This window comes from Plutella xylostella, chromosome 4, assembly GCF_932276165.1.
Source record: "Plutella xylostella chromosome 4, ilPluXylo3.1, whole genome shotgun sequence".
Lineage (NCBI taxonomy): Eukaryota > Metazoa > Arthropoda > Insecta > Lepidoptera > Plutellidae > Plutella > Plutella xylostella.
This window is the reverse complement of record NC_063984.1, coordinates 12,490,949-12,510,406: the sequence shown is the minus strand read 5'-3', so window position 1 is coordinate 12,510,406 and position 19,458 is coordinate 12,490,949. Positions and strand designations below refer to the sequence as shown.

Genomic DNA, 19,458 nt, shown 5'->3' with positions numbered 1-19,458 from the left:
ATCGATTCGCCTTCTTTGTGGCCCCCGCACGTTAAATATTGCGACTGGTTTCCCGCCAAGCCCCGCTACCAAGAGCGGGGACAGAGCGCCTCGCGCTGTGACGTCACCGGTACCCCCTCCGCCGCAGCCCCGACCCGTCCCACTGTTGCCGTCGAGGCTCCCCCGGCCGCGACTCCTCATTGACATTGACGGCACCGCCACTGATATTGGAAGTGTTACTAAGAAGGTGACTAACACAAGACTGAGTAACATATCGATAATCCACCAAAATATCAATAGACTGGAGAATAAATGTTTTCAACTTGAATGTGAACTTCAGTTGTCCCATAAAGACTTGGATGTCCTCTGTATAACAGAACACTTCCTCCGATCCAATGAGCTGACCAGTGTCCGGATAGGCAACTACAGGTTGGCGGCGAGCTACGCGCGTGCGTCCCGCGAGGGAGGCGGCGCCTGCATCTACGTGAGGCCCGACCTGCTCACCATCGAGCGCGGGGAGTTCGCCGCGCTGTCCGTGGAGATGCACGTCGAGGTATGCGCTGTCGAGTGCGTCGGTCTAGACTTGATTGTTGTCTGAGCGTCTAGTACGGGCTTGCAATATATGTCAACGTTGATAGAAATCGTAAGCACGCCAAACTATTAGTTTCCAAGTTAATTGGTAGTATGGGTTACATTTTTTTATTATAGTTCATGCGATATCGTTTATGCTACAACTCGATTGTGCGAACTTCACTCTAGATACTTTACCTCTTTCTAGCGCTTGTAAAAAGAAAGGGCAAACACACATGTCATTTTGGCGTCTTGATTTTCGTATATTATTTATGTCAATGACTCTAACCAAAATATATATGTCAATCAATGTCAATGACTCTAACAAAAACAAACTGAAATTTGGTTTACAAGCTTTTATTTATAAAAATTATAAAATTAAGAATGATCCTCACAAGTGCATCGCAATTCGAAGTACCTAATTGTAGATTTTATGGAAAGGTAAGTACCTACCTACCTATATACTTATTATGTTTACGATAACTTAAGGTAAAATTGTAGGAATAAATAATATTTTACTAGACCTAATCTATTCGTACTATTTACAGGAATGGGGACCTAAACAAGCCTGCCGATGGACCCCACGGCAGGTTAACTGCCATAAATAAATGTCCGTACATGGTGTAGAATCTCCTACGACCTATTCTGCACATGTGGGGAGCCCAAGACGCTCTGTCGTTGGACGAAGCCCAAGATGCCCTGTCGTCGGAAGAAGCCCTATACTTGTTGCCCCACTGAGACCAAGGCAGAGTCCTAGGACAACCCGTCGACGCGTGATTCGTCCGAGGCAGTCAACGCCGCGACGCTATCGTCCTCTCGTGGGGATTTAGGCCATTTATGTAATGGATAACTATATAAGTAATAAATGATTATTTTTAAACATTTATTTTTCATTTCTAAGGGTGCTTACGTAAAGAATCGGGTTCCCTGTATCTACCCGTACCGGTAACTTGATTAGGTATCGCTCACTGAGAAATTTAAAACCGTGAAATGCTCTAGCGCACTCGCTGAAAGATAAACAGCAGGTTACCGGTACGGGTAGATACAGGTAACCAGTATCTCTATGTAAGCACCCTAATGGTGATATACATTGGTTCAGTGCCTGGACGCAGTAAGGCAGATTTCACGACACAGTCGCATTGGACTTGGTTGAAAATAGCGTCCAAGCGGGATCAGTACCAACATAGTACTCTACTGGGTCCAGTCACTGAACCAATATAAACTATCTCTAATAACAAGCACTATTCCTGCCATCATTACTCCGCATTCTTAAGTTTGTGTTAGTTCCTAGTGGTTAATAGGGTTTCCTCTGCCTCTGCAGCCATTCGCCACGCAAAATATGATCGCTGATAGTCACAAATTAAATTCTAACTAGATCCTAACCAACAACAAAAACGCTTCTCACCTACAAATTTTCAGTGAGAGCAACAACTATGAAAGTTTTCGAATTCGTTGAAGCTGACTACCTAAGATCTGTCAAACATGTAACTCGTACTACCAAAAAGCTATAATTTACACGTAAACTTATTTCGTTTTTTAAAACTACGATTTGAAATAACTCATACTACCAATTTTAGTTTATGATAGTTTCCGCTAGAGGCGCTGCTTGTAAATGTATGGAAGAAAACTGAAACTATAAACGTTGTGTCAACTATCAACAACCTATACTAGACGTACTGTATTTATAGACCCCCTCAAGGAGAAAATAGAGGTGACATTGACATTTTTCTTTCTACTATGAACGCTTTATTTGATTTAAACGCATCGAATACCTACAAATTAATTATAGTTGGTGATATGAACATTGACCTTCTAGTGAAAACATTAATGTCTAAAAGATTAAATTCTACATTGAAACAACACGGTTTTAAAACGTTAGTGGATTTCCCAACTAGAGTGACCTCATCCAGTAGAACTTGTCTTGACCATGCCTACACTAATATACCTAATGTTGATATCTTACAAATAGCGCCTGTGGAAATGTGTTTGTCACACTGGTGTTATTATTGTAGCACAAATAAAAAGTCAACATGCTAATTCTAATGATGTAACCCATAAACGACTGTTTTCACAACTCCAAATTGATAATTTTTATGAGGCCCTATGTTTGTATAATTGGGATATGGTTCTCCAAAAGTGGCTAAGTCCTTGTGATCAACTTACCGCAATTTTCAACGTAATTAAGAACTTCTATGAGGTATTCTTTCCAATTAGGAAATATCCTGTAAAAAAAAACCTTTTCTCCTGGGCTAATCCAAAAGTTCAAGAGTTGCGTTGTGAAGTGCGTAAGCTGAAATACTCCGTAGCCAATCATAATAATAAACTTGACAATTGCCTATCAACCAGTAGCTTATTGCAGCTCGAGATAGAATATTCTCTGGAATTACGTAACTCACGTCGCGAATACATTAACAAACAGATCAGTAACCCTAAATCTGACATGCGTCGTACTGTGTGGAGAGTGATCGAGGCTGAAACCGGTCGAAGCGAGGCGCGGCGCGGAGGGGCCCTCGACCTGCTGGTGAGCAAGTCTGCCGGCAGCAGCCAGGAGCAGCGCGCGGGCGCCGCCGCCGCCGCCCTCAATCGCTTCTATGTGGAGGCCAACAACGACCCTCGCTCGCGACCCGACCTTGTTGTCGCTATGCAGTTCCTCGATAAATATTTAGATGGCAGGCCAAAACCAACGTTTCAGTTTGTGCCAATAACATTATCAGAGTTAATAACTGTGATCAAAAATATTAAACGTAAGAACTCGACGGATATAAATGACATGCCAACGCACGTATATGATTATGTACCACCAATACTAATCTCGTTGTTATGTATGTTGTTTAACAAGTGCGTTGAGTCTGGTGTTTATCCACAGTCTCTCAAACAGATTAAAGTCCAGCCGGTGTACAAGGGCAAAGGGGAGATGGATGTAGAAAAGAGCTATAGACCTATAGCTCAAATTCCAATATTTTCTAAGGCATTCGAACGCATAATTAGCAATAGACTCGATGAACACTTTACAAAAAATAAACTGTTAAACACTCGGCAATACGCATACCAAGCTAACAAGTCTACAGTAGACGCCGCTCGCGACGTCGTGGCGCGGGTGATGGGCCGGCTCGAGGACGGGCGACAGGTCGCGGCCATGTTCTGCGACCTGTCGCGCGCCTTCGATCTTGTTAATCACTCTCTCATACTGAAAAAGTTGAGTAAGTACGGTGTCGAGGGTGATTTCCATAAAACTATATGTAGTTTCCTGTCACAGCGTCATCAATGCACATGCGTTCGTGGTGCTAAATCGGAACTCGAGCATGTTGGTAATTGTTCTGTCCCTCAAGGGTCAATAATGGGCAATAGTCTCTTTCTCATTCTAATGAATGATATATCCACTGCGTCTGATGAAGCTGAATACGTTCTGTTCGCAGATGACACATGTGTAATAGTAGCTGCCGATGACTTCGACCAGCTAAAATCTAAACTCAGGCGTGTCACTGGCTGTCTAGCTCATTGGTTTTCCGCCAACGGAATGCTACTGAATGTTGAAAAAACAAAGGTTATGCACTTCCAACTACGAAAAACTAGGGGACACGAGCTGAACGTAGTTTGTGACGGGGTGGCGGTGCCGCAGGTGGACCAGGTCCGCTACCTGGGCTTCACCATCGACGCCGGCCTCACGTGGGCGCCGCACATCGACATCACCTGCACTAGGCTCTCATCTGCGTGCTTTGCTCTGTCTAGGTTGGCCCCATCTCTAACAACTGATAATTTAAAAAAAGCCTACTACGGTTACTTTCACTCCATACTTATTTACGGACTAGACTTGTGGGGAGACGCAGCAGACTGCGAAAGCGCACTAAGGATGCAGAAACGTGCCATAAGAATAATTGCCGGTGTACCCTGGGACTTTTCAGCGAAGGAGCTTTTCAAGAAATACAACATCTTAACGCTTCCCTCGCTGTACATATTAGAAATCGCTAAGTACGCGTGGCGTAATCTGCCACAATTTAGCAAAAAAAAAGACACGCACAATATTAACACCCGGCGTCGCGATCAACTTTGTATACCTGCTAGGAGGTTCACCAAAGCTGACAAGTGTCTCCTTACTCTTGTTCCCAAGGTGTACAACTCTCTCCCTGACGAAATAAAAAGTGTGCCTAGTGAGTCCATATTCATTTCTAAGTTAAAAAAGCTACTGGTTGGTATGGCACGCTATACAACTAACGAATACTTTCAGACTGTGAAAGCCATTCCTTGATTTGATATATTTTCGTACAAATATTGTACCTATATTGATTTATTATATTTATTATTATTATGGCGATAAATTGTATTAATTGTAATTAACTTGACATCTATCAATAATACTGTATTAATTTAATTTATTTGACATTGATAGTATGAATTTATTAATTTGACATTGAAATATAATGTGAATGATGCTTTTTTTACTGTGACATTTTTTGTTATACGTACTCATATAAGTACCATATATTTTTCCTTTGACTTATAAATTATTGATTTATGAATAAATGAGTATTTCAGTATTTCAGTATTTCATGCCCGTGGCTGGGCACGCTAGCCGCCCATGGGTTCCTCTTGGTTTCACCGTATCAGTCGAGTTAAAGCGGCAGACTCGACAGTTACAGCTACTCAGCCCCCCCGGCACGACAAGCCGAGAACCCTTCGGGTGGGAACCTTTTTTTTTTTTTTTTTTTTTTTACGAGGGGGAAATCTTCAGAAAGATTCCCGCCGACTTCGGGGGAGGAAGACGGGATATGTGGGATTTTTACCCACTAAAACCCCCTCGGTGGCCACCATCAGTGCAGGTAGGTGCTCCGGAATCTCCAGGGGAACGCACCGGAGTCACCTCGCACCGTGCCGCAGCTCTTCTCCGGGAGACTCAAGGTCTCCCCACTCCTTCACAGCCTGCGCGGCTGTACATGGCCACATGCACAGCCGCTCTTCCCGGGGCCGCTATTATGCGGCGGCTCGGACCCCCGTCCTCACCGCCCACAGCCCCTAACCTCCTTTTGGTCGCCTTCTACGACGGGCAGGAGATACCGTAGCCTTATTCTTACTCCCGGGCTACAGGGACGCGACGGGCTCACCTGGCCTGAGCCCTTCGCCGTCGCCTCCGAGCTGGATCGGCCCTCTCCCGATCTCGCTCTGCGGCCTCTTTCTGGACCATGACGGTCTCACAGAACGAGACCACGGCCTTCCAACATTCCTTGCCTCGAGTCATGGCTGCCACCACTGAGGGCAGTGACAGATCCGGCCCGATCCTGTTAGCCAGGATCTGCCTTTCGGACTCCCACGCTGGGCACACTGCAAGTGTGTGCTGCGCGGAGTCCAGGCTGCCTTCACAGTGGTGACACGACGGTGCAACCTCACGCCCTATCCGGTGCAGGTACTCACCGAAGCAACCGTGCCCGGTCAGCACCTGCGTCAGACGATACGTGAGGTTGCCCGGTCGTTGCATCCATGCGTCGAAGCACGGAAGTACGGCTGCGACAGCTCGCTGCCGACAACTTCTTGGCTCCTCCAACCGCTCCCGCCAGTGCTCCAGAGCGACCTGGTGCTCGTTTCGCCGGACGGCTGATGCCGGCTCCGCATCGGCAACTTCCACATTGTGTAGTCGCTGGTACACTCGAGCGTCCATTTCCGCCAAGATGTCGAGTGGCGGAAAGCGACCCAACAAAGTCGCCGCATCGTACGATATCGTGCGATATCCGCGAACAACGCGGATAGCAGTGCTCGGTTGCGTCGGACACCCGTCAGTCTCTTCGACCAGACAGGTGCTCCGTAGAGGGCCATGGATCGCACGACTCCCGTATAGAGGCGGCGGACTCCTTCGCGAGGACCCCCCAGATTCGGAAGCAGCCCATGCAAAGCACCAGCTACTTTTTGTATCCGGGGGGTTAACCTTTTGAAGTGTTCCTCGAATGACCAGCGACTATCCAGGACTAGGCCGAGGTAGCGCATATGCCGTCCTATGGCGATACGAGCATCACCAACTTGTACCGCTAGCTCGGGTGGTTCCCTGCTCCTAGGCAGTTTGTGGAACCACAGCGCCTCGGTCTTGTGGGGCGCTGTTTTGAGACCCAGCTGGTGGATCTTGCCAATCACTCTGGCCACAGCATCTTCCGCCCTTGGTATAGCCTCCTCGAAGGAGGCCCCGTTAGCAACTACCAGTGTGTCGTCCGCGTAACACACTGTGCTAACACCATCTGGAAGCTCAACTCGCAGGACCGCATCGTATGCCAAGTTCCACAGAAGAGGGCCCAACACCGACCCCTGTGGAACTCCGCAACTGACATCCCTCCGCGAAAACATACCCTCTCTGCCCGGGTACTTGATATACCTGTTCGACAGGTATGACCCGACTATTCGCTGCAGGTAGAAAGGCAATTGGTGGTACACAAGAGCCTTCCTAATGGTTCCCCAAGGGATGGAGTTGAACGCATTAACTATGTCTAGGCTAATAGCCAGCGCAACTCCCCCTTGGTTCACAGCCTGCTCCGACAGTGAGCGAACGCGAAGTATCGCATCCACTGTCGATGGCGCAATCCGGAAGCCGTACTGACTATCCGAAAGGTCGGGACCATCCCGTCTCAGGTGTGCCTGGATGCGATCGGCGATGACTCGCTCAAAGAGCTTGCCAGCCTCGTCCAGCAGACAGATGGGTCGGTACGCAGAGGGAGAGTCTGCGGGCCTGCCTTCCTTCTTCAGGAGCACCAGCGTGGCCTCCTTCCAGTCGGTGGGGAACTCGCCGTCACTCAGGCAGCGGTTCAGCAGACTGATGAACTGTCTGATTAAACCAGCCCTGAGCGCCAGCACCCACACACGTCCTGGTATGCCATCGGGGCCGGGAGCGGTGTTCCGCGCTCCGAGACGCCTGACTGCTCGTTCCAGCTCCGGATCCTTCACTCCTAACTCGTCAGACCACGTGGTCGGGTCTAACGAGAGGGTCTTGTTGACCTTCCTGGGCCCTGGGAAACAGTGTGCTGACCACTGTCTCTACCAGAGCGGGTTCCAGGGTTTCGGTCAACGGAGGGACCCACGGACGCAGCCTGCCCAGTACTGATTTGTACGGTCGGCCCCATGGATCCCTGTTGAGACCCTCCAGGAGCTCCTTCCAGGACCGAGCCTTCACGTCTGCAATCGCGAAACGAAGCGCGTTTTTGGCCTCCCGATAGGCGTCATAGGCGGTACTCTTTTCGGCCTCCGTTGCCTGGCGTCTTCTCCGTGCTCAGGTGTACTGGCGTCGACTGCGGAGACAAACCGCGTGCAGCTGCGCAATTTCCTCTGACCACCAGTACGCCCCTCTGCGTGTGGATGGCTTGGCCCGGGGCATCGACGCGTCACAGATGGACGTCATCGTTTCCCGCCCATGACGCTACCGTTGCAGCAGCAACTAGGCTATCCCGGTCCAGCAATTTTAATGCCCAGCGGCGTTGTGCAGTGTCCGTGCGGATGGTATGGCCAGCTGGCCGGAGGTTCACCTCAAACACGACGTGTCGATGGTCCGACAGGGTTACCATCTCCTCAGCCACCCTCCATCCAGACACAAGACGTGCAGCAGGAGGAGTTGCCCATGAAAGATCCACGATCGACTCCCCCTGCCACCGCACGCACGTGGGCACGGACCCCCGGTTTAAGAGCCGTAGGTCAAGCCCAGCAGCCCATTCCAGCACTGAGTCTCCCTTAGCGTCGTCTGCCTCCCCGCCCCAGGCCCTCGAGTGGGCGTTGAAATCGCCCAGGACAAACACGGGGCGAGGCAGGCATCTGCGGACGCACAGCGCGACCGCATCCAGGTGAGACTCATACTCTGCACGGGGACTGTTGGGGGACAGTAGCAGCCCACTACCGCCATAGGGCCCAGCTGAACCGCCACGAAGCGCAAGCCCCGCTCGAGGAGAGTGCACGGGGGGTCACCCGATCCACCGCACCAATAAACGGCGACGAATCCCCCGGTATCGCCGAACCAACGGGGATGGTTTGGCACTCGGTAAGGATCCGACGCGACTGCCATGGTAACCGAACGCTCCGCCAGAGTATGTAGGAACAAGTCCTGTGACTCTCGGCAGTGGTTCAGGTTGCCCTGCAACAGGTTTATGGCTGCGAATGGGAAACCTCCATTGCCTCCCTCGGCAGCCTGGCACTCTCCCGCAATCGCAATCGCCGCGGCCAACTGAACAGGCGAGATTGCCTCATCCAGATCCATGACGCGCACCTCACCCGTCTTAAAAGGGCGCGCGATATGAACCGGCATGTCGGCTAGGGCCTCCCTCATTTTTGCGGCAAGATCGTCCGCATGCTTCGAGCATTCTGCGCCAGACACCTCTAGGACGAGGCCCCCAGTCACGGCTCGCTTCATGCGGACGGTGCTAATGCCGCAGTCACTCAGGCGCACACGCTCCTTCGCTGCTGCCATGACAGCAGCGTATGTGACGTCTGCGCCCTCCCGAATTGTGACGGCAATAGCTGCTGATGAGGGAGGCTTCGCCGGAACCACCTTCTTCGTCTGTGCCGGCCGCTGCGATGCAGTGACCGCTGCTTTCGGCTTCTGGGCTTTCCTGTTCACTACGGTGGCCCAGGTGCTTCCTCCCGCTGCCGGAGTAGCAGAAGAAGGCACTGGTTGTGACCGAGCCACCGGAGCTGGCGTCTCCACAACCCCCTTCTTCCTCTTCCTCTTCCTTTTTTTGGCCTTAGGCCTGGGCTGTGTCCCTGGGACTGCCCCCACTGCTGGCCTATTGTGCCCGGCTGACGGTGTCGAGCCGACACGAGGTGAAGTCTTAGGAGCGGGAGCAATGGACGCAACTGCCGCCAGTTTCTTGTCCATCAAGCCCCCAATGCGCTCCATCAGGCGCCGCTCCCATTCTCCCGAAGGTTCGGGGGAAGGCCTGGTAGGCGATACCGGCGCCGCGACATGGTCCGGAGTCTGCCGGAGTATTGCCACCTCCTTGGCCAGGTCTTCCAGCCTCGAACTGAGGGAGGCTACCTGAGAGCGCAGCTCTGCGTTCTCCCGCTCCAGCCTCTCCTCGTTCCGGCCCGACACCGTGCGTTGCACCAGCTCTGTGGTGGCGGCCTGCACCTGTCTCGCGGCAAGGCGAAGACTGTGGACAAAGGTGCCCTTCAAATTTCTCGACCTGTCGGCAACCCCTTCGACAGTGGACAGCTGAGCTGCAATAAAAGCATTCAGATCAGCTGTCGGTCGTCCCTGCATTTCTGCCAACAGGTCATCCACCTTTGGTAGTGAGGCCTTCGCCCTGGTGTTGGAGGGGGTGAGAGATTGGCCAAGAATCTCATCGTCCTCCCCACTTCCATCCCTAACCGAGCGCCTTAGCACTCGGCGTTTTGAACCCGGCGGGCTGTTATTGGCTCCCGGGTTCCCCCTTTTCCTGGGCCGTTTAGACACGACGTCCGATGATGTCATTGAGATAAATGACACCACCGACGACGTGTCCGACCCGACACTGTCTCTGCGCTGAGACGTGCGCTCAAATGGGCGCGCAAATTCATTGTCACAAATTGACACACTATTACAAATTGACACATTATCACAACTTTTTTTTCCTAAATCACAAAGGTGCAAATTGCCCCCCCCAGAATACAAGGGGCAGCCCGAGCCAATTGGCTCGGGGAGGGATTCTCCAGTTACGGGACCCTCCTGGGGTACAATATCATCTATTTTTTGTACCTCCATGATTTAGGACTCCTCCACCTTGGTGTTTGGTCCGCGAGAGTTAAACTCAACCTCGGCTCACTGCGACTAGTACGAGCGTAGTAGTAGCAGAGAGCCGAGGCTCCCTATCCGCCACCTGGGACGCGCCACGTAGGTGTTCACCTCCCCTCCCACTTAGACAACTAAGCAGGTCCGTGGTCGGGTGGGAACCTAACCTAACCTAACCTAACCTTTTTTTTTTTTTTTTTTTTTTTTTTTTTTTTTTTTTTTTTTTTTTTTACGTGGGGAAATGCCTAACGCATACCCAGCCGCTCGGGGAAGCGACTGGGTTATGTCGGGCTTGCACCGACTAAAACCCCACGGTGGACTCCATCGCGCTTTTTGGAGGTGTCCCGGGAACCGCCTTGTGGCATACTACCGGTAGCCTCCGCGCAGGCTGCTGTGAGAACAGCAGCACTCCTGAGGGAAGGATTTCCTACCCTCCGCAGTAGCACGCATCCACAATAGGTGTCACCACGCCGCAGGACCCGCAACTCGACGCACTAAGGGTCTCCCGCCCCTCGTGCGCCTGCGACTCCAGGGCCCCTTTGAGGCAGGGGTTACCGTAGCTCTATTGTATTGCCCGAACTACAGGGCGGGGCCCCTTTTAAGGCAGGGGATACCGTTTATATCGCTCGACTCGCAGCGCGACAGAGATGCTATCTTCTGCCACCCCGGGGTCGGCGGCCTCTTCTTGCACGACGCCTAGCTGGGTCCTCCTGTTCCCGCTCGCGTTCTGCGCCTTCCTTCTGCGACATGACGGTCTCACAAAATGTGGAGAACGCACGCCAGGCAGGTCTGCTGCTTACGATCGCTGCAATTACTGCAGGCAGCGTTAGGTCCTGCCCGATGACCGCGCAGAGAGCGCTGCGCTCATCGGCCCAGGCCGGGCACTCCGCCAGTGTGTGCTCCGCGGAGTCCACTGCTGCGCCACAGTGGTGGCACGCTTGCGTCTCTTCCCTCCCGATCCGACACAGATACTTCCCGAAGCATCCGTGCCCGGAAAGCATCTGTGACACACGGAAAGTGCACGACCCGTGCTCCCTATCTAGCCACTGTCGCAGAGCAGGGAGAATCGCGTCGATTGTGCGCCGGCCATAGGCTGATTCGTCGAGCCTTCTTGTCCATAATTCTATGGCATCGTCCGCGTACCCGTCTCTCGCAGCCCCGATCTCTCTTGGTGCTGGACGCATGTCTGTTCGACGTGCTTCCTCCCGCCAGTGATACAGGGATGAGAGGACACCGGCATCTAAGTCCCACGGTAGGGATCCAGCAATCAGGCAGGCGGCTTCTGCGGAGATGGTGCAGTATGCCCGAATCACCCTTGAGGCCATCACTCTTTGCGCTCTGCGCAGATGGGTGATGTTCGACCTCGATAGGTTATCGGCCCACACAGGAGCACCGTACATGGCCATAGAACGCACGATGCCCATATAAAGCCGCCTGCAAGATGTTTTTGGCCCACCAAGGTTGGGCAAGAGCCTACTCAGTGCCGCACACGTGGCGACCAGTTTTATAGCCAGCCTTTCAAAATGGGCGGCAAAATTCCACCGGCTGTCCAGGACGAGTCCCAGATATTTCATCGTCGACTGGACAGCGATACGTTCTCCGCCAACTACTATGGCTGATCCAGGCGGAGGAGCATTTCGGGCCCCGTGGAAGCACAGGGCCTCTGACTTGTGTAGAGCTACCTCCAGCCCCAGCATTCGGATGCGGCGCACCATCTGGGCGACTCCAGCCGTTGCAAGAATGGCAGCATCCCTGAACGTGATGCCCCGAGCCGTAATTAGGGTGTCGTCTGCGTAGCAGGTGGTCTCGATACCTCTGAGGGTCGCGCCACGCAACACCCAGTCGTAGCCGATGTTCCACAGGAGCGGGCCAAGAACCGATCCCTGTGGGACGCCGCACGACATCGCCTTTCGGCCCCAAGCCTCTCGCCCAGGATATGTAATAAACCTTTCGGAGAGGTAGGAGTCCACTATCTCTATCAGGTATTTGGGCATCCTGTGGTACCCAAATGCTTCCTTTATGCAGGGCCAGGGTAATGTGTTGAAGGCATTGGAAATGTCAAGTGACACCGCAATCATCACATCACCATCGCGCACTGCTTCGTCCGCCAAGGTCTTTACCCGCAGAATGGCATGGACAGTGGACCTACCCCTCCGGAAGCCGAACTGGTTTTCGGACAGGTTGGGTCCTTCTGACTCCAGATGTTCTGTAATGCGGTCGGCAATGATACGCTCAAAGAGCTTACCGACCTCATCTAGCAGCACGATTGGGCGGTATGCTGAGGGTGAATCTGCAGGCCGTCCCTCCTTCTGTAGCAACACTAGCTTGCCAGTCCGCCACTGCAGTGGGAAACTCCCCTGCTCTAGGCATTGTGACAGAAAGCAGAGGAATCTTGGCCCAAGGTGCTCCCTGAGAGCCAGGTACACCACACGGCCAGGGATGCCGTCAAGCCCAGGGGCGGCTTTTCGCGTGCGGAGTCTATGAAGGGCTACTCGAAGCTCCGCTTCCGTTACAGGAGGAACAAGATTCTCCTCCGTTGGGTCCAACACGACTGCCATCGATGGTGGGGCATGTGGAGGCCTCGTCGGAAAGAGAGCCGAGGTCACTTCATTCACTAGCTCGGGCCGAAGACTTTGAGTCAGTGGTGGAGCCCAGGTGCGGAGCTTTTTTCTCGCAGCCCTGTACGGCCGGCCCCAGGGATCCACGTCTAGGGCCTCCAGCATCTCATTACGAGCAGCCTCCTTGGACCGCCGTATTGCAATTTTTATTGCCTTCTTGGCTGCCTTGTATATGGCAAATAGGGCAACTTCTTCGGCGTCTGGGGGGACATCGTTCCTACGCCTGGTTCGTCTTCTGTGTCGGGTATACTGGCGACGAGCCGACATACATGCGCGGCGTAGTTCCGCGATTTCAGAAGACCACCAGTACATTTTCTTCTTGGGAGGAATTGGTCTGGCGCGAGGCATAGCTGCATCGCATATTTGCGACAGAGTCTCCCGGAACCAGTTGGCTTCATCATCTACATGTGGAAGGCTTTCCGGGCTTGATGCCCAAGCATGGACGATGGCCGCTTCCTCTAGTGCTTCTCGGTCCAGGCGGTGTAATACCCAACGGGGACCGGCGCCACATATATTGGTCCAGCGTGTGGTATCCAGTGTTGCGGAGACGTCGTATCGGATATACCGATGGTCTGACAGAGTCTCCACATTCACTATAACCCTCCAGCCCTGGACACGGGGCTCCAGTGCGGGGCTCGCGAACGTGACATCCACAATGGAACCCCCATTGTGACGCACACAAGTCCATTCTGACCCCCGGTTGAGAACAGAAAGTCCCACCTGGGCAAGCCAATCCTCCATAGGCTCAGCACGCTCATTGCGTACCGGGGATCCCCACGCCTCTGATTTCCCGTTCAGGTCTCCTGCCACAATGACTGGGTATGGTCGACTTTGCAGAACCAGTGATCCTAGCTCCGCGAGGAAATGTTCAAAGTCCGCCACATTCCTGTTGGGCGAGAAATAGCATCCAATGATCACTATTCCGCCCAACAGTGCCGCCACGCATCCCCTGCCCTTTGTTACCTTTTCAAAAGGAGGGGAGCCAATTGCACCCCGCGATACCAGGGCCACCGTTCCATCCCGGTCCGAGACCCAGTCTGGAGGCACATAGTATGGCTCGGAAACCACCGCCAAGTGTATCAGCCACTGCGTCATGCTCTGGTACAGTAAGTCCTGAGCGCTTTCACAGTGGTTGATATTCGCCTGGAGAACTCTGAGGGCCATCTAGCTGGACATTGTTTCTTCCACCGCCGCTGCAGCTTCAGCATTAGCCGAGGCACTGGTAGGCAGCGGTTGTGTTGCCGCCAAGGTCTTCTTCCGCTGCTTCTTCGAGGGAGGAACGCAGGCTTTGCCACCCACCCTGTGGTTGGCCGGTTTACCAGCGGCACTGCATATGGGACAGTGAGGGTCGGCATTGCAGGTGCTGGCCTTGTGGCCAGGCTGCCCACAGCGGTAGCAAGTGTTACTGCGGTCCACCTCCGACTTGCAACAGACGCCAACGTGTCCTGCCTCAAGGCAACGGTAGCATCGCATTGTCTTCGGTGGCTGCAGTTTTACCGAGGCTGACGTCCAACCAATCCTGAGGTGTTTAGCCTTGTTGATTTTTTGAGCAGCAGCGACGGGACAGCTAGCCAACACACTGCCCGTGGTGGAAGGTCCCATACTTAACTCTCCAACTTTTATTTGCTCTCTAGGGCATCCTCCGACAAGGGCAATTGCCTCAACCACCTCTTCCGAGGTTGAAGAGTCATCCAGACCGTATATGCGTAGACTCGCACACTTTGTGGGCCTAGACACTTTCACAGTCTCGGATCCTATAACTTTTTCAATCTCTGCTGCTAGAGCGTCGGCAGCGGGCTTGCTTGCTATTCCCGGAATTTCAATGATGCGGGCACCCGTGGCTGCATTCCTAATCCGCATCCCTGAAACTCCTAGGCTAGAGAGGTCGATCTTGGACTTCGCCTCAGTCAAGACTTTGGCGTAAGTCATTCCTCTGCCCGCCGCTTCCGGCTGTAAAGTTATCACCACTGCCTGGGATCGTGGAGGCCTTATTTTCGTCTTGGGGGGTTCCCTAGTAGGCGCTTTAGTGGATACTGGCGCTTGTTTCTTGGCACCACGTTTGACAACCGTGGTCCAGGTCTCCCCGTTCCTATTTGGTCGAACAGGTTGTGAAGGTGACACTGAGTAAGTTCGCAAGCGCGCGCACCAAGCGTACACGTAATCCTACTCTTGTCCCAGTTAAAAAAAGAAACTGCAATAAATAGTGAAGTGTTATAGTTCATATTTGTATTAAAAGTTTCCTTACTGTCTAAGCTTCATCATACGTAAAAATTACTGCAAGTGAACCTGTGCAAGTGCTTTAAATTACGATTTAAATTTCAAATTTCGAGTGTTATAATTGCTAAACAGTGGCAGTTTCAAACAGTGTCATACCTGGTCAATGACCGGCCAATAACCGACCTTGAAAAGTAAAAGGTTGTCGCAGATACCAAAGAATATTTTCGCATGTGTCTGTAACGACTAGATAGCTTACTCGTCTAACGCTCGCCTTCGTCCGGAGTGACAGCAAGTTCAAATCCCATCAAAAGCAAAAAAATTTTTTTTTTTTTTTTTTTTTTTTTTTTTTTTTATTTTGAATAAAATTCTGCTTGTAACCGTAATAGCCTAATAGGAAAGAAATTACGGCAATGGATAATGTTACTCATAGGAAACCACATAAATCCACATCATTACAAGACTTGTCGTATTTGAACAGAGATTCGAGCAGTAGTCTTCTAGATTCGACGATGAAAAGCCTACCTGCAGCTGAATATCTAGATTCCTCTCCAGTAAATGTTTTGAAAAACCAACTATCATCTATTCAAGCCGAACTAGCAGGTGCCCATGATGAAATAGGCATACTGAATCATGAAAATTACCAACTGAAAGAAAAAATTTCAGAATTGGGCAAAAGGATTGATATTTTGACAAAACTAACTACTCAACGACCATTTGTCAACTCTACCCCTAGAAACAAATCCTTCAGGACACCGATCAATCATCATAAACAAAGTTTAACGAAAAGGTTAATTCTAGAAACTCCAACCGTGACAGAACTATTGAAGTCTGCAGAAGAAATGGATAGTAATCATAAAATGGCTAAGACCGATGCCACATTGGCGCATTCTTCAAACCGATCTGAATCCAATATAGAGAATAATAACAAGATTGAAAATGTAGATACTAAAATTACTCAGGAAGAGATAAAAAAATGTGAAACACAGCGCTTAAACACAGTGGACAAAATATTGGACTGCAAAACAAATACTACATACAAAAAGCCAATAAAACCAAAAATTCACATTCTAGGAGACCAGAGATGTAAAGGCATAGCCGGGGAAATGATTGAGAGCAGGAAATCAAAGTGGAATGACAACTACACTGTAACCGGGTATTGTAAGCCGCAAGCTTCGACCTTAAATGTATTAACCAGTTGCAAAGATGTTTTAAAAGAATCCGATAGTAAAAATGATATTATTGTTCTCATATTGGGTAGTAACGATACTAAGCCTTACGAATTTGTTTTTGAATTGTGTAATGCTCTAAATATGCTTAAAGAACATAAAGTCCTAATTGTCAAAGTAGCTAAAAATAATCACATTAACTCAAATCTACAAAATTATTACATTAAATTGCTTTGTAATCATTATAACCGAACGAAATTTATTGAGGTTGATTCAAGGAATCGTAAGGAATTATGTGACAAACTTAACACTGAGATTGATAGTGATGATTATAAATATCGTTTCCTCAACTTCAAAAATAAGGCACCGATAGCTATTGATAATAATGAAGACGTTAAAAATAAAATAACTGTCACGACAAGACCTAAAAAGGGAACAATTCCATATTATTTCCAAAAACAGACCACCAACCCTGTAACTGGTGCAAGGTTAAGTCAAAATCAAATAAACACAGTTAAACCCAAAAAGGGCACAATCCCATATTTCTTCCAAAAGAATTCCACCACCTCCATGCGGAGTCCAAGCCGTGTAGGTGATGTGTCTACAAATGGGAACAATATGGCTAAGTCAAATTCTTTTCCCAAAACTCCAATAACCGCGCAGGTACCGTAAAATACTCGTCTAAAATTGCTCACATTAACGTACAAAGCCTAAGCCAATCGAAGCAATCTCAACTTGAAATCTGGCTGGATAGTAATGAAGGGAAAAAAGTTGTGGTCCTATGTATCTCAGAGCACCACCGAAGAGAAGCAGATCTTAATTGCATTAGTATCTCAGGTTTTGTTCTGGCATCTAGTTATTGCCGTGTAAAGAGAAAGAGTAAAGGAGGGGTATGCATTTTTGTTAGAGATAATGTATCATTCAAGACTCTACCAAAACTTAAGGAAATGTCAATCCCTTACATATTTGAATTATGCGGAATCGACTTGAATGGTACTTATATATTATGTATTTACAGACCAAATACTAAATATAATGATGGTTTTATCGATAACATGGACAGTTTATTCAGTTTTATAAATAAAAATAAAACTCGTACCGTAATTGCTTGCGGAGACTTTAATGTCGACACCTTGGTAAATAGCAATGAGACTAAACAGTTTATGTGTCTTTTAGAGTCATTTCATTTAGTAAAAAACATACACAAACCTACACGTATAACTAGTCATAGTCGCACTTGTATAGACAACATAATATCGACTAATAAGCTAAATGAAGCGAGAGTTATTGATCTTGCTATCTCAGACCATACTCTTCAATATGCTAACCTGGAAATTCCGTTTACACAAAAAACAGCATATTACAACTACATAAGAGACCTGAATATAGATAATTTAGAAAATATGAAAACAGATTTGCTAAATGTCTCTTGGGATAAAGTACTCAAAGCATCGGACTGTGATACTGGTTTCAACATTTTTCATGACATTATTACAGAAGCGTTTGATAGGTACTGTCCTGAAATAAAAATAAAATGTAACAGCTCTAGTAAGGACCGGGGCTGGATTACACCGGGAATTAAGAAGTCTTGCTCAACAAAAAGAGAAATGTTCATAAGAGCAAAATTTTCTGAGAACAAAGAAGTACACAACCGGTACAGAACCTACTGTGCTATTTTAAATCGAGTAATTTTACATGCAAAAAGATCCTATAATGAAAACAAGATAATAAATTCTCATGATATAGTCAAGTCAACGTGGAATTTAATAAATAGGAATATTAATGGTATGAAACCAGTTGAAGTAAATAAATATGTCGGATTGACCGATGGAGTGAGAGCAGTAACCTCCGAAAATGAAGCTCCAGATTTATTCAATGATTTTTTTACATACACGGGAAATGGGGATAAGAGTGCTGCCATCAGCACACCAAATATTTCTACAAAAACAAATGATCAGCCCTCTAACCCAAATACCATGTTTGCCAGACCAGTAACCAGAGATGAATTATTTAAAACGGTAATGGCGTTGAAAAACAAAAAATCATGTGGGTATGACAATATACCAACATTGGTTCTCAAATATATCTTTGATGCCATTGCTGAACCTTTGCTGTTTCTGGTAAACTTATCGCTCACCGAAGGTATATTTCCGGCTAGGTTAAAGAAGGCTGATATAAAGCCAATTCATAAGAAAGATGACAAACTCAATGTTAATAATTACCGTCTACTTATTACTTTATCAAAGATATTTGAGGGAATTATGGCAAGTAGACTTCGATGTTTTCTGTCACTTAATCAAATATTAGCCAAAGAACAATTTGGGTTTCAAAAGGGCTCCTCTACCGCTGACGCAATATTTGATATTGTAGATTTTGTAACAGAGGCCCTAGATGGTAAAGAAAATGTCGTGTCTGTACTATTAGATCTATCTAAGGCTTTTGACCATGTTGATCACGAAATTTTGCTTAATATTCTAGAAAGAAATGGAATACGCGGAATCATACTTAGTTGGTTTAGGTCATATTTGGAAATGAGGCCACAAAATGTAATCTTACATATCCTAAATGACAAAAAAACCCTAGAAAAGATTGAATCACGCACTTCCATAATACAAATGGGAGTCCCACAGGGTAGTATATTAGGGCCGATTCTATTTTACTCTATATAAACCATCTTCCATGCGTCATAAAGCAAAAAATCGTTATGTTCGCAGATGATGTGTCGGTCTTTTTCAAATTTGATAGAAAAGATACACCTGACCTCTCTGCTACCATCTCGGATACTATTAAAATAATTATCAAATGGTTAAAAAACATCAAATTAAATACAAATATTAGCAAAACGTGTATATTACATTTCAGAAATTATAATACACCTGATCTTGATTTGAATATTACTATAGATGGCAAAAAAATTGAGACTGTTAAAAGTGCAAAATTTCTAGGCATACATTTTGATGATCATCTAAACTGGAAGACACATATAGATGTCTTGGAAAATAAGCTCAGCAGCTTTTGTTTTGCGTTACGGTGCCTGTCAAAAATAACCACGAAAAAAGCTACACTCCAAGCATATTTTGCCTTTTTTCAATCAAGGGTTACCTACGGATTGGCGATGTGGGGAGGGTGTACGGATATAAAAAGAATTTTTATTCTGCAAAAGAGATGCGTCCGAATCCTTGAA

General features: G+C 48.6%; 1 long non-coding RNA gene across 1 annotated transcript; it reads left to right on the top strand.

Moving 5' to 3' along the window:
- The first annotated feature begins 832 nt into the window (after nucleotides 1-832).
- Nucleotides 833-1,429, top strand: LOC125490745. Its single transcript, XR_007267887.1, has 2 exons — nucleotides 833-990; nucleotides 1,098-1,429. It is a non-coding gene; the product is annotated as an uncharacterized LOC125490745 (long non-coding RNA).
- Nucleotides 1,430-19,458: the final 18,029 nt, after the last annotated feature.